The 13456-nt window shown below is 55.5% G+C and overlaps 1 long non-coding RNA gene across 1 annotated transcript; it reads right to left on the minus strand.

The window, feature by feature from the left end:
* Positions 1 to 1602: 1602 nt before the first annotated feature.
* On the minus strand, positions 1603 to 11756 carry LOC146751577 (uncharacterized). Its single transcript, XR_014941348.1, has 7 exons — positions 11689 to 11756; positions 9349 to 9384; positions 8775 to 8798; positions 6191 to 6265; positions 3832 to 3862; positions 2974 to 3020; positions 1603 to 1721 (listed from the first exon to the last, which is right to left on the minus strand). It is a non-coding gene; the product is annotated as an uncharacterized LOC146751577 (long non-coding RNA).
* Between the last annotated feature and the right edge of the window lie 1700 nt (positions 11757 to 13456).

Consider the following 13456-nt stretch of genomic DNA (forward strand, 5'->3'; position numbering starts at 1 on the left):
GGAGTCAATGGGAGTCAATGGGGATCAATGGGAGTCAATGGGAGTCAATAGGGGTCAATGGGGGTCAATGGGGATCAGTGGGGATCAATAGGGATCAATGGGAGTCAATGGGGATCAATGGGAGTCAATGGGGATCAATGGGGATCAATGGGGGTCAATAGGGGTCAATGGGGATCAATGGGAGTCAATGGGGTCCAATGGGGGTCAATAGGGGTCAATGGGGATCAATGAGGATCAATGGGGGTCAATGGGGGTCAATAGGGATCAATGGGAGTCAATGGGGATCAATGGGGATCAATGGGAGTCAATGGGGATCAATGGGAGTCAATGGGAGTCAATGGGGATCAATGGGGATCAATGGGGGTCAATGGGAGTCAATGGGGATCAATGAGGATCAATGGGGGTCAATGGGGGTCAATAGGGATCAATGGGAGTCAATGGGGATCAATGGGGATCAATGGGAGTCAATGGGGATCAATGGGGATCAATGGGGGGCAATGGAGGCCAATAGGGGTGGGTTTGGGGTCCTTATGTTGTAATATGGGGGGTGGGAGGGGGGGAAATGGGGTTATAAAGGATGTGGGGTGATGAAATGGGGGTCTTGCGGTGTCATTAATGGGGGCTAATGGGGATAAGGGGGGCAATGGGGGGCAATATGAGTCAATGAGGGTCAATGGGGATCAATGGAGATCAATGGGGGTCAATGGGGATCAATGGGGATTAATGGGAGTCAATGGGGATCAATGGGAGTCAATGGAGATCAATGGGGATCAATGGGGATCAATGGGAGTCAATGGGGATCAATGGGGATCAATGGGGTCAATGGGGGACAATGGGGATCAATGGGGGTCAATGGGGGGCAATGGTGTCCAATGGGGATCAATGGGGGTCAATGGGGATCAATGGGGATCAATGGTGTCCAATGGGGGTCAATGGGAGGCAATAGGAGTCAATGGGGGTCAATGGGGATCAATGGGGATCAATGGTGTCCAATGGGGGTCAATGGGGGGCAATAGGAGTCAATGGGGATCAATGGGAGTCAATGGGGATCAATAGGGGTCAATGGGGATCAATGGGGATCAATGGTGGTCAATGGGGGGCAATGGGAGTCAATGGGGATCAATGGGGGTCAATGGGGGTCAATGGGGATCAATGAGGATCTATGGGGATCAATGGGGATCAATGGGGGTCAATGGGGATCAATGAGGATCAATGGGAGTCAATGGGGGGCAATGGGGATCAATGGGAGTCAATGGGGGGCAATGGGGATCAATGGGAGTCAATGGGGGTCAATGGGGGTTAATGGGGGTCAATGGGGATCAATGGGGATCAATGGGGATCAATGGGGATCAATGGGGATCAATGGGAGTCAATGGGGATCAATGGGGATCAATGGGGTCCAATGGGAATCAATGGGGATCAATGGGGATCAATGGGGGTCAATGGGAGTCAATGGGGGATCAATAGGGATCAATGGGGTCCAATGGGAATCAATGGGGATCAATGGGGTCAATGGGGAGCAATGGGGATCAATGGGGATCAATGGGGATCAATGGGGATCAATGGGAGTCAATGGGGATCAATGGGGATCAATGGGGTCCATTGGCGGCTATGGGGCCATCACTGAGGACCCTTTATTTTGGGGGGGGGTTATTGATTCGCCCCCCCCCATTAATTATGGGCTCATTTGGGGTCGGTTCAACACGAGCTGCCGGCGGCTCCTGTGGGGAGATGGGGGGGGTCAGGGGGGGGGTCTTATAGGGAGACCCCCCCCATTTAATGTCCCTATTGGGGTTATTGGGGGGGGTCTTATAGGGAGACCCCCCCCATTTAATGTCCCTATTGGGGTTATTGGGGGGGGTCTTATAGGGTGTCCCCCCCCCATTTAATGTCCCTATTGGGTTTATGGGGGGGGGGTCTTATAGGGTCCCCCCCCCCCATTTAATGTCCCTATTGGGGTTATTGGGGGGGGTCTTATAGGGTGTCCCCCCCCCATTTAATATTGGGGTTATTAAGGGGGGGGTCTTATAGGGTCTCCCCCCCCCATTTAATATTGGGTTTATGGGGGGGGGGTCTTATAGGGTCCCCCCCATTTAATGTCCCTATTGGGGTTATTGGGGGGGGGTCTTATAGGGTCCCCCCCCCCCATTTAATGTCCCTATTGGGGTTATTGGGGGGGGTCTTATAGGGTCTCCCCCCCCCATTTAATATTGGGGTTATTGGGGGGGGGTCTTATAGGGTGTCCCCCCCCCATTTAATGTCCCTATTGGGGTTATTGGGGGGGGTCTTATAGGGTGCCCCCCCCCCCATTTAGTATTGGGGTTATTAAGGGGGGGGGTCTTATAGGGTGCCCCCCCCCATTTAATGCCCCTATTGGGGTTATTGGGGGGGGTCTTATAGGGTGTCCCCCCCCCATTTAATGTCTCTATTGGGGTTATTAAGGGGGGGGGTCTTATAGGGTGTCCCCCCCCCATTTAATGTCCCTATTGGGGTTATTGGGGGGGGGTCTTATAGGGTGTCCCCCCCCCCCCCATTTAATGTCCCTATTGGGGTTATTGGGGGGGGGTCTTATAGGGTGCCCCCCCCCCCCCCCATTTAATGTCCCTATTGGGGTTATTGGGGGGGGGTCTTATAGGGTGCCCCCCCCCATTTAATGTCCCTATTGGGGTTATTAAGGGGGGGGGTCTTATAGGGTGCCCCCCCCCCCCCATTTAATGTCCCTATTGGGGTTATTAAGGGGGGGGGTCTTATAGGGTGCCCCCCCCCCCCCATTTAATGTCCCTATTGGGGTTATTAAGGGGGTCTTATAGGGTGTCCCCCCCCATTTAATGCCCCTATTGGGGTTATTAAGGGGGGGGGTCTTATAGGGTCTCCCCCCCCCATTTAATATTAGGGTTATTGGGGGGGGGTCTTATAGGGTCCCCCCCCCATTTATTGCCCCTATTGGGTTTATGGGGGGGGTCTCCCACTCACCGCTGCTGACGATCGGGGCCATCTCTGGGGGGGGGGGACGGTGGGGGCTGGGGGGGGAAAAAGGGACGTTTCTATGGGTCCCCATGTCCCCCCCCCCCAATATCCGCCCCATAACCCCCCCCATATCCCCCCATATAACCCCATATCCCCCCATATCCCCCCCATATCCCCCCATATCCCCATATCCCCCCATATATCCCCATATCCCCCCATATCCCCCCATATAACCCCATATCCCCCCATATACCCCCATATACCCCCCCAAACCCCCCCCATATCCCCCCATATAACCCCATATCCCCCCATATCCCCCATATTCCCCCAAATCCCCCCCTATGTCCCCATATCCCCCATATATCCCCATATCCCACCCTATATCCCCCTATATCCCCCCTCATATATCCCCATATCCCCCCATATATCCCCCATATCCCCCCATATCCCCCCCATATATCCCCATATCCCCCCCTATATCCCCATATCCCCCCTTATCCCCCCATATCCCCCCATATCCCCCCATATCCCCATATCCCCCCATATCCCCCCATATCCCCCCCTATATTCCCATATCCCCCCATATATCCCCATATCCCCCCATATATCCCCATGTCCCCTTATATCCCCCCATATAACCCCATATCCCCCCATATCCCCCCATATAACCCCCCATATATCCCCATATCCCCCCCCATATCCCCCATATCCCCCCATATCTCCCCATATCCCCCCATATCCCCCCATATCCCCCCATATATCCCCATATCCCCCCATATCCCCCCATATCCCCCCATATCCCCCCATATATCCCCCCATATATCCCCATATCCCCCCATAACCCCATATCCCCCCATAGCCCACCTTGCTTTACGGCGGCACTTGCACATCCCACCTGTATTCATTGGGGGGGGGGACACACAAGAGACCCCATAAGTGACACTGGGACCCCATAGGTGATATAGGGACTCCATAGGGACCCCATAGGGACCCCATAGGTGACATAGGGACCCCATAGGGACCCCATAGGTGATATAGGGACCTCATAGGTGACACAGGACCCCATAGGTGATATAGGGACCCCATAGGGACCCCATAGGTGATATAGGGACCCCATAGGTGACACAAAGACCCCATAGGTGACACAGGGACCCCATAGGGACCCCATAGGGGATATAGGGACCCCATAGGTGACACAGGACCCCATAGGTGATATAGGAACCCCATAGGGACCCCATAGGGACCCCATAAGTGACACTGGGACCCCATAGGTGATATAGGGACCCCATAGGTGACATAGGGACCCCATAGGGACCCCATAGGTGACACAGGGACCCCATAGGTGACATAGGGACCCCATAGGTGATATAGGGACCCCATAGTGACCCCATAGGTGACACAGGGACCCCATAGGGACCCCATAGGTGACATAGGGACCCCATAGGGACCCCATAGGGACCCCATAGGTGATATAGGGACCCCATAGGTGACATAAGACCCCATAGGTGATATAGGGATCCCATAGGGAACCCATAGGTGATATAGGGACCCCCCAGACCCCATAGGGACCCCATAGGTGACACAGGGACCCCATAGATGACACAGGGACCCCATAGGTGACATAGGGACCCCCCAGACCCCATAGGTGACATAGGGACCCCATAGGGACCCCCATAGGTGACACAGGACCCCATAGGTGATATAGGGATCCCATAGGTGACATAGGGACCCCATAGGTGACACAGGGACCCCATAGGGACCCCATAGGTGACATAGGGACCCCATAGGTGACATAGGAACCCCATAGGGACCCCATAGGTGACACAGGGACCCCCCAGACCCCATAGGGACCCCATAGGTGATATAGGGACTCCCCAGACCCCATAGGGACCCCATAGGTGATATAGGGACCCCCCAGACCCCATAGGGACCCCATAGGTGATATAGGGACTCCCCAGACCCCATAGGGACCCCATAGGTGATACAGGGACCCCCCAGACCCCATAGGGACCCCATAGGTGATACAGGGACCCCCCAGACCCCATAGGGACCCCATAGGTGATATAGGGACTCCCCAGACCCCATAGGGACCCCATAGGTGATATAGGGACCCCCCAGACCCCATAGGGACCCCATAGGTGACACAGGACCCCATAGGTGACATAGGGACCCCATAGGGACCCCATAGGTGACACAGGACCCCATAGGTGACATAGGGACCCCATAGGGACCCCATAGGTGACACAGGGACCCCATAGGGACCCCATAGGTGACATAGGGACCCCATAGGGACCCCATAGGTGATATAGGGACCCCATAGGTGACACAGGACCCCATAGGTGACATAGGGACCCCATAGGGACCCCATAGGTGACACAGGGACCCCATAGGGACCCCATAGGTGACATAGGGACCCCATAGGGACCCCATAGGTGATATAGGGACCCCATAGGTGACATAGGGACCCCATAGGTGACATAGGGACCCCCCAGACCCCATAGGGACCCCATAGCTGACACAGGACCCCATAGGTGACACAAAGACCCCATAGGTGATATAGGGACCCCATAGGGACCCCATAGGTGACACAGGGACCCCATAGGTGATATAGGGACCCCATATGTGACATAGGGACCCCATAGGGACCCCATAGATGATATAGGGACCCCCAGACCCCATAGGGACCCCATAGGTGACATAGGGACCCCATAGGTGATATAGGGACCCCATAGGTGACGTAGTGACCCCATAGGGACCCCATAGGTGACATAGGGACCCCCATAGGTGACATAGGGACCCCATAGGTGATATAGGGACCCCATAGGGACCCCATAGGTGACACAGGAACCCCATAGGTGACATAGGGACCCCCCAGACCCCATAGGGACCCCATAGGTGATATAGGGACCCCATAGGTGACACAAAGACCCCATAGGTGACACAGGGACCCCATAGGGACCCCATAGGGGATATAGGGACCCCATAGGGACCCCATAGGTGATATAGGGACCCCATAGGGACCCCATAGGTGACACAGGGACCCCATAGGTGACATAGGGACCCCATAGGGACCCCATAGGTGATATAGGGACCACATAGGTGACATAGGGACCCCATAGGGACCCCATAGGTGATATAGGGACCACATAGGTGATATAGGGACCCCATAGGGACCCCATAGGTGATATAGGGACCCCATAGTGAGCCCATAGTTGTCACTCACTGAGCAGGATCCCGATCCTGGTGACACACAGCACAGCCGCCACCACCAGCCCCACAACTCGCAGCCGGTACCAGTCTGTGGGGACAGGACCCCCATGTCAGCCCTATAGGACCCCAATGTTACCCCTATAGGGACCCCCATGTCAGCCCTATAGGGACCCCCATGTCATCCCCCCTATAGGGACCCCATGTCAGCCCTATAGGACCCCAAGTTACCCCTATAGGGACCCCCATGTCAGCCCTATAGGACCCCCAAGTTACCCCTATAGGGACCCCAATGTCAGCCCTATAGGGACCCCCAAGTTACCCCTATAGGGACCCCCATGTCAGCCCTATAGGACCCCAATGTTACCCCTATAGGGACCCCCATGTCAGCCCTATAGGACCCCCAAGTTACCCCTATAGGGACCCCCATGTCAGCCCTATAGGGACCCCAAGTTACCCCTATAGGGACCCCAAGTTACCCCTATAGGGACCCCCATGTCAGCCCTATAGGACCCCCAAGTTACCCCTATAGGACCCCCATGTCAGCCCTATAGGGACCCCATGTCAGCCCTATAGGGACCCCAAGTTACCCCTATAGGGACCCAAATGTCAGCCCTATAGGGACCCCAATGTCATCCCTATAGGGACCCCAATGCCACCCCCCTATAGGTCCCCAATGTCAGCCCTATAGGACCCCCAAGTTACCCCTATAGGGACCCCCATGTCACCCCCCCCATAGGACCCCCAAGTTACCCCTATAGGGACCCCCATGTCAGCCCTATAGGACCCCCATGTCAGCCCTATAGGGACCCCCGTCAGCCCTATAGGACCCCCATGATACCCCTATAGGGACCCCATGTCAGCCCTATAGGGACCCCAAGTTACCCCTATAGGACCCCCAAGTTACCCCTATAGGGACCCCCATGTCAGCCCTATAGGACCCCCAAGTTACCCCTATAGGACCCCCAAGTTACCCCCCTATAGGACACCAATGTCAGCCCTATAGGACCCCCAAGTTACCCCTATAGGGACCCCCATGTCAGCCCTATAGGACCCCCATGTTACCCCTATAGGGACCCCCATGTCAGCCCTATAGGGACCCCCAAGTTACCCCTATAGGGACCCCCATGTCAGCCCTATAGGACCCCCAAGTTACCCCTATAGGGACCCCCATGTCAGCCCTATAGGACCCCCAAGTTACCCCTATAGAGACCCCCATGTCAGCCCTATAGGACCCCCAAGTTACCCCTATAGGGACCCCCAAGTTACCCCCCTATAGGACACCAATGTCAGCCCTATAGGACCCCAATGTCAGCCCTATAGGACCCCCAAGTTACCCCTATAGGGACCCCAATGTCAGCCGTATAGGACCCCCAAGTTACCCCTATAGGGACCCCAATGTCAGCCCTATAGGGACCCCCATGTCAGCCCTATAGGGACCCCCATGCCAGCCCTATAGGACCCCCAAGTTACCCCTATAGGGACCCCCATGTCAGCCCTATAGGTCCCCAATGTCAGCCCTATAGGGACCCCCATGTCAGCCCTATAGGGACCCCCAAGTTACCCCCCTATAGGACACCAATGTCAGCCCTATAGGACCCCCAAGTTACCCCTATAGGGACCCCCATGTCAGCCCTATAGGACCCCCAAGTTACCCCTATAGAGACCCCATGTCAGCCCTATAGGACCCCCAAGTTACCCCCCTATAGGACACCAATGTCAGCCCTATAGGGACCCCCATGTCATCCCTATAGGGACCCCAATGTCAGCCCTATAGGGATCCCAATGTCACCCCCCCCATAGGACCCCAATGTCACCCCTATAGGACCCCCATGTCACCCCTATAGGGACCCCCATGTCACCCCTATAGGACCCCCATGTCACCCCCCCCCATAGGGACCCCATGTCATCCCCCCATAGGACCCCCAAGTTACCCCTATAGGGACCCCCGTGTCAGCCCTATAGGACCCCCATGTTACCCCCTATAGGGACCCCAATGTCACCCCTATAGGGACCCCAATGCCACCCCCCTATAGGTCCCCATGTCAGCCCTATAGGACCCCCAAGTTACCCCTATAGGGACCCCCATGTCACCCCCCCCATAGGACCCCCAAGTTACCCCTATAGGGACCCCCATCAGCCCTATAGGGACCCCCAAGTTACCCCTATAGGGACCCCCATGTCAGCCCTATAGGACCCCCAAGTTACCCCTATAGGACACCAATGTCACCCCTATAGGGACCCCATGTCAGCCCTATAGGACCCCCAAGTTACCCCTTATAGGGACCCCATGTCACCGCCCTATAGGACCCCAATGTCACCCCTATAGGGACCCCCATGTCACCCCTATAGGACCCCCATGTCAGCCCTATAGGACCCCCATGTCATCCCCCTATAGGTCCCCAATGTGAGCCCTATAGGGACCCCAATGTCATCCCTATAGGGACCCCAATGTCAGCCCTATAGGGACCCCCATGTCAGCCCTATAGGGACCCCCATGTCACACCCCCATAGGACCCCCATGTCAGCCCTATAGGGACCCCAATGCCACCCCCCCCATAGGACCCCCATGTCAGCCCTATAGGGACCCCCCCACTCACCATACTCGAATGGACTGGTGGCATCTGGGGGGGGGAACATAGAGGTTATAGGGACCCCCCCCAATCCCATTATAACCCCATTATAACCCCCCCAATCCCATTATAACCCCATTATAACCCATATAATCCCATTATAACCCCATTATAACCCATATAATCCCATTATAACCCCATTATAACCCCCCCAATCCCATTATAACCCCATTATAACCCCCATAATCCCATTATAACCCCATTATAACCCCCATAATCCCATTATAACCCCATTATAACCCCCATAATCCCATTATAACCCCATTATAACCCATATAATCCCATTATAACCCCATTATAACCCCCCCAATCCCATTATAACCCCATTATAACCCATATAATCCCATTATAATCCCATTATAACCCCCATAATCCCATTATAACCCCATTATAACCCCCCCAATCCCATTATAACCCCATTATAACCCCATTATAACCCCATTATAACCCATATAATCCCATTATAACCCCATTATAACCCCCCCCATCCCAATTTATCCCAATTTATCCCAGTTTATCCCAGTTTATCCCATTATCTCACCTGGGTTCTCCATGTTCCTTCTTACAAGGGGCAAAACTGGGGGGACAAAAACCAGTTTAATACCCCCCCATTGCCCCCCATTACCCCCAATTACCCCCCCATAGCCCCCTATTACCCCCCGTTAACCCCCCCATTACCCCCCATTACCCCCCATAGCCCCCCATTATCCCCCATTAACCCCCATTAACCCCCATAGCTCAGTGCTGCCCCCTGCTGGCGCTGATGGCTCATTGCATCCCATTGCCCCCCATAGCCCCCCATTACCCCCAATTACCCACCCCATTGCCCCCCATTGTCCCCCATTACCCCCCCCATTGCCCCCCATTATCCCCCATTAACCCCCATTCCCCCCTATTACCCCCATTACCCCCTCATTGCCCCCCATTAACCCCCATTACCCCCATTGCCCCCCATTCCCTCCCATTAACCCCCCATTACCCCCCATTACCCCCCAATTACCCCCCATTAACCTCCTATTACTCCCCATTTACCCCTATTACCACCCCATCAATCCCCCACTCCCCCCCATTCCCCCCCATAACCCCCATAGCACCCCATATCTCCCCATATCCCCCCCATTACCCCCTATTACCCCCCTATTACCCCCCATGTCCCCCCCATTACCCCCCATTACCCCCCATAGCCCTCTATTACCCCCCCATTACCCCCCCATTCCCCACATTACTCCCCATAGCCCCCCATTACCCTCATTACCCCCCATTGCCCCCCATTCCCCCCTATTACCCCCATTGCTCCCCATTACCCCCCCATTACCCCCCCATTGCCCCCCATTACCCCCTATTACCCCCCATTGCCCCCCCATAGCCCCCAATTCCCCCCCATTAACCCCTATTACCACCCCATTAACCCCCCACTCCCCCCCATTAGCCCCCCATTACCCCCATTATCCCCCACTAACCCCTATTACCCCCCATTACACCCCACTACCCCCTATAGCCCCCCATTACCCCCATTACCCCCTATTACCCCCCATTACCCCCCATTACCCCCCTATTACCCCCCATTTACCCGTATTACCACCCCATTCCCCCCCATTCCCCCCTATTACCCCCTATTACCCCCCCTTTATCCCCCATAGCCCCCCATTAACCCCCATAGCCCCCCATTATCCCCCATTAACCCCCATTACCCCCATTACCCCCCTATTACCCCCATTATCCCCCATTGCCCCCCCATTACCCCCTATTACCCCCCATTACCCCCCCATTGCCCCCCATTAACCCCCATATCCCTCTATTACCCCCCATAGCCCCCCATTGCCCCCCATTAACCCCCATTACCCCCCATTAACCCCTATAGCTCAGTGCTGCCCCTGCTGGCGCTGATGGCTCATTACATCCCATTACCCCCATTGCCCCCATTACCGGGGGGGGGGGGGGGGGCATGAAGAGACCCCCCCCATTTAACCCAGTTCCTCCCCCCCCCACTTTTATAATGGGACCATGAAGGTGTGGGGAATTTAATGGGGTGAGTCACACATTCCATAATGGGGTGGGACTGGGAGGGAATGGAAGGGGGGGCAGTGTTATATGGGAGTTTATTATGGGGGGGGCAATGGGAGACCCCCTAAATGGGGACCTAAATAGGGGGGGGGCAATGGGAGACCCCCTAAATGGGGACACAAATGGGGGGGGGGCAATGGGAGACCCTTAAATGGGGACCTAAATGGGGGGGGGCAATGGGAGACCCCTTAAATGGGACCCAAATGGGGGGGGGGGCATTGGAATATGGGACTTTATTATGGGGGGGGGTAACAGGAGACCCCTTAAATGGGGACCCTAATGGGGGGGGGGGGGGCATTGTAATATGGGACTTTATTATGGGGGGGGGGCAATGGGAGACCCCCTAAATGGGGACCTAAATGGGGGGGGGGGCATTGGAATATGGGACTTTATTATGGGGGGGGGTAATAGGAGACCCCTTAAATGGGGACCTAAATGGGGGGGGGGCATTGTAATATGGGACTTTATTATGGGGGGGGGGGGTAATAGGAGACCCTTAAATGGGGACCTAAATGGGGGGGGGCAATGGGAGACCCTTAAATGGGGGCCCAAATGGGGGGGGGGGCAATGGGAGACCCCCTAAATGGGGACCTAAATGGGGGGGGGGGAGGCCATTGTAATATGGGACTTTATTATGGGGAGGGGGGGCAATGGGAGACCCCCTAAATGGGAACCTAAATGGGGGGGGGGGACCCAAATACCCCCCCCATATTATCCCCCCCACCCCATAGAACCCAATTACCCCCATTAACCCCCCCCCACCCCAAATTACCCCCCCCCAGGGGGGTCTTTTTACCCCCCCCCCCCATGGACTCACCTCCAGCACAACAGGAACTGAAATGGGGCCTCACCTGTGGGGCGGGGCTTCACCTATAGGGGCGGGGCCCCATCGACCAGGTGATATGGGATCCTATAGTGCCCTATAGGGTCCTATGGGATCCTACAGTGTCCTATAGGGTGCTATGGGGTCCTACAGTGCCCTATGGGGCTCAATGGGGCTCTATGGGGTCCTATGGGGTGATATGGGGTCCTACAGTGTCCTATGGGGTGCTATAGGGTCCTATGGGGCTCTATGGGGTCCTACAGTGTCCTATGGGGCCCTATGGGGTGATATGGGATCCTATAGTGTCCTATAGGGTGCTATGGGATCCTACAGTGTCCTATGGGGCTCTATGGGGTCCTATGGGGTGATATGGGGCTCTATGGGGGTCCTACAGTGTCCTATAGGGCCCTATGGGGTGATATGGGATCCTATAGTGTCCTATAGGGCTCTATGGGGTGATATGGGGTCCTATGGGGTCCTATGGGGTCATATGGGATCCTATAGTGTCCTATAGGGTCCTATGGGGTCCTATGGGGTGATATGGGATCCTACAGTGTCCTATGGGGTGATATGGGGTCCTATAGTGTCCTATGGGGCTCTATGGGGTTCTATGGAGTGATATGGGGCTCTATGGGGTCCTATGGGGTCCTACAGTGTCCTATAGGGCCCTATGGGATGATATGGGATCCTATAGTGTCCTATAGGGCTCTATGGGGTGATATGGGGTCCTATGGGGTCCTATGGGGTCATATGGGATCCTATAGTGTCCTATGGGGCCCTATGGGGTCCTACAGTGTCCTATAGGGTGCTATGGGGTCCTACAGTGTCCTATGGGGCTCTATGGGGCTCTATGGGGTCCTATGGGGTGATATGGGATCCTACAGTGTCCTATGGGGTGCTATGGGGTGAAATGTGGTCCTACAGCGTCCTGTGGGGCTCTATGGGGTTCTATGGAGTGATATGGGGTCCTACAGTGTCCTATGGGGCTCTATGGGGTGATATGGGGTGCTATGGGGTCCTACAATGTCCTATGGGTTGCTATGGGGCTCTACGGGGTCCTATGGGGTACTATGGGGTCCTACAGTGTCCTATGGGGTCCTATGGGGTGCTATGGGGCTCTATGGGGCTCTATGGGGTCCTATGGGGTGATATGGGGTCCTACAGTGTCCTATGGGGCTCTATGGGGTCCTATGGGGTGATATGGGGTCCTATGGGGTGATATGGGGTCCTACAGTGTCCTATGGGGCTCTATGGGGTCCTATGGGGTAATATGGGATCCTATAGTGTCCTATAGGGCTCTGTGGGGTGATATGGGATCCTATAGTGTCCTATAGGGTCCTATGGGATCCTACAGTGTCCTATGGGGCTCTATGGGGTCCTATGGGGTGATATGAGGTCCTATGGGGTCTATAGGGTCCTATGGGGTGATATGGGGTGATATTGGGTTCTATGGGGTCCTATGGGGTCCTATGGGGTGCTATTGGGCTCTATGGGGTGATATAGGGTCCTACAGTGTCCTATGGGGTGCTATGGGGTCCTACAGTGTCCTATGGGGCTCTATGGGGTCCTATGGGGTGATATGGGGTCCTACAGTGTCCTATGGGGCTCTATGGGGCTCTATGGGGTGATATGGGGTGCTATGGGGTCCTACAGTGTCCTATGGGGCTCTGTGGGGTCCTATGGGGTGATATGGGGTCCTACAGTGTCCTATGGGTCTTATGGGGTGATATGGGATCCTACAGTGTCCTATGGGGTGCTATGG

This window comes from Coturnix japonica, unplaced genomic scaffold, assembly GCF_054131305.1.
Source record: "Coturnix japonica strain WE unplaced genomic scaffold, WE-NBRP24 Scf073, whole genome shotgun sequence".
NCBI lineage: Eukaryota > Metazoa > Chordata > Aves > Galliformes > Phasianidae > Coturnix > Coturnix japonica.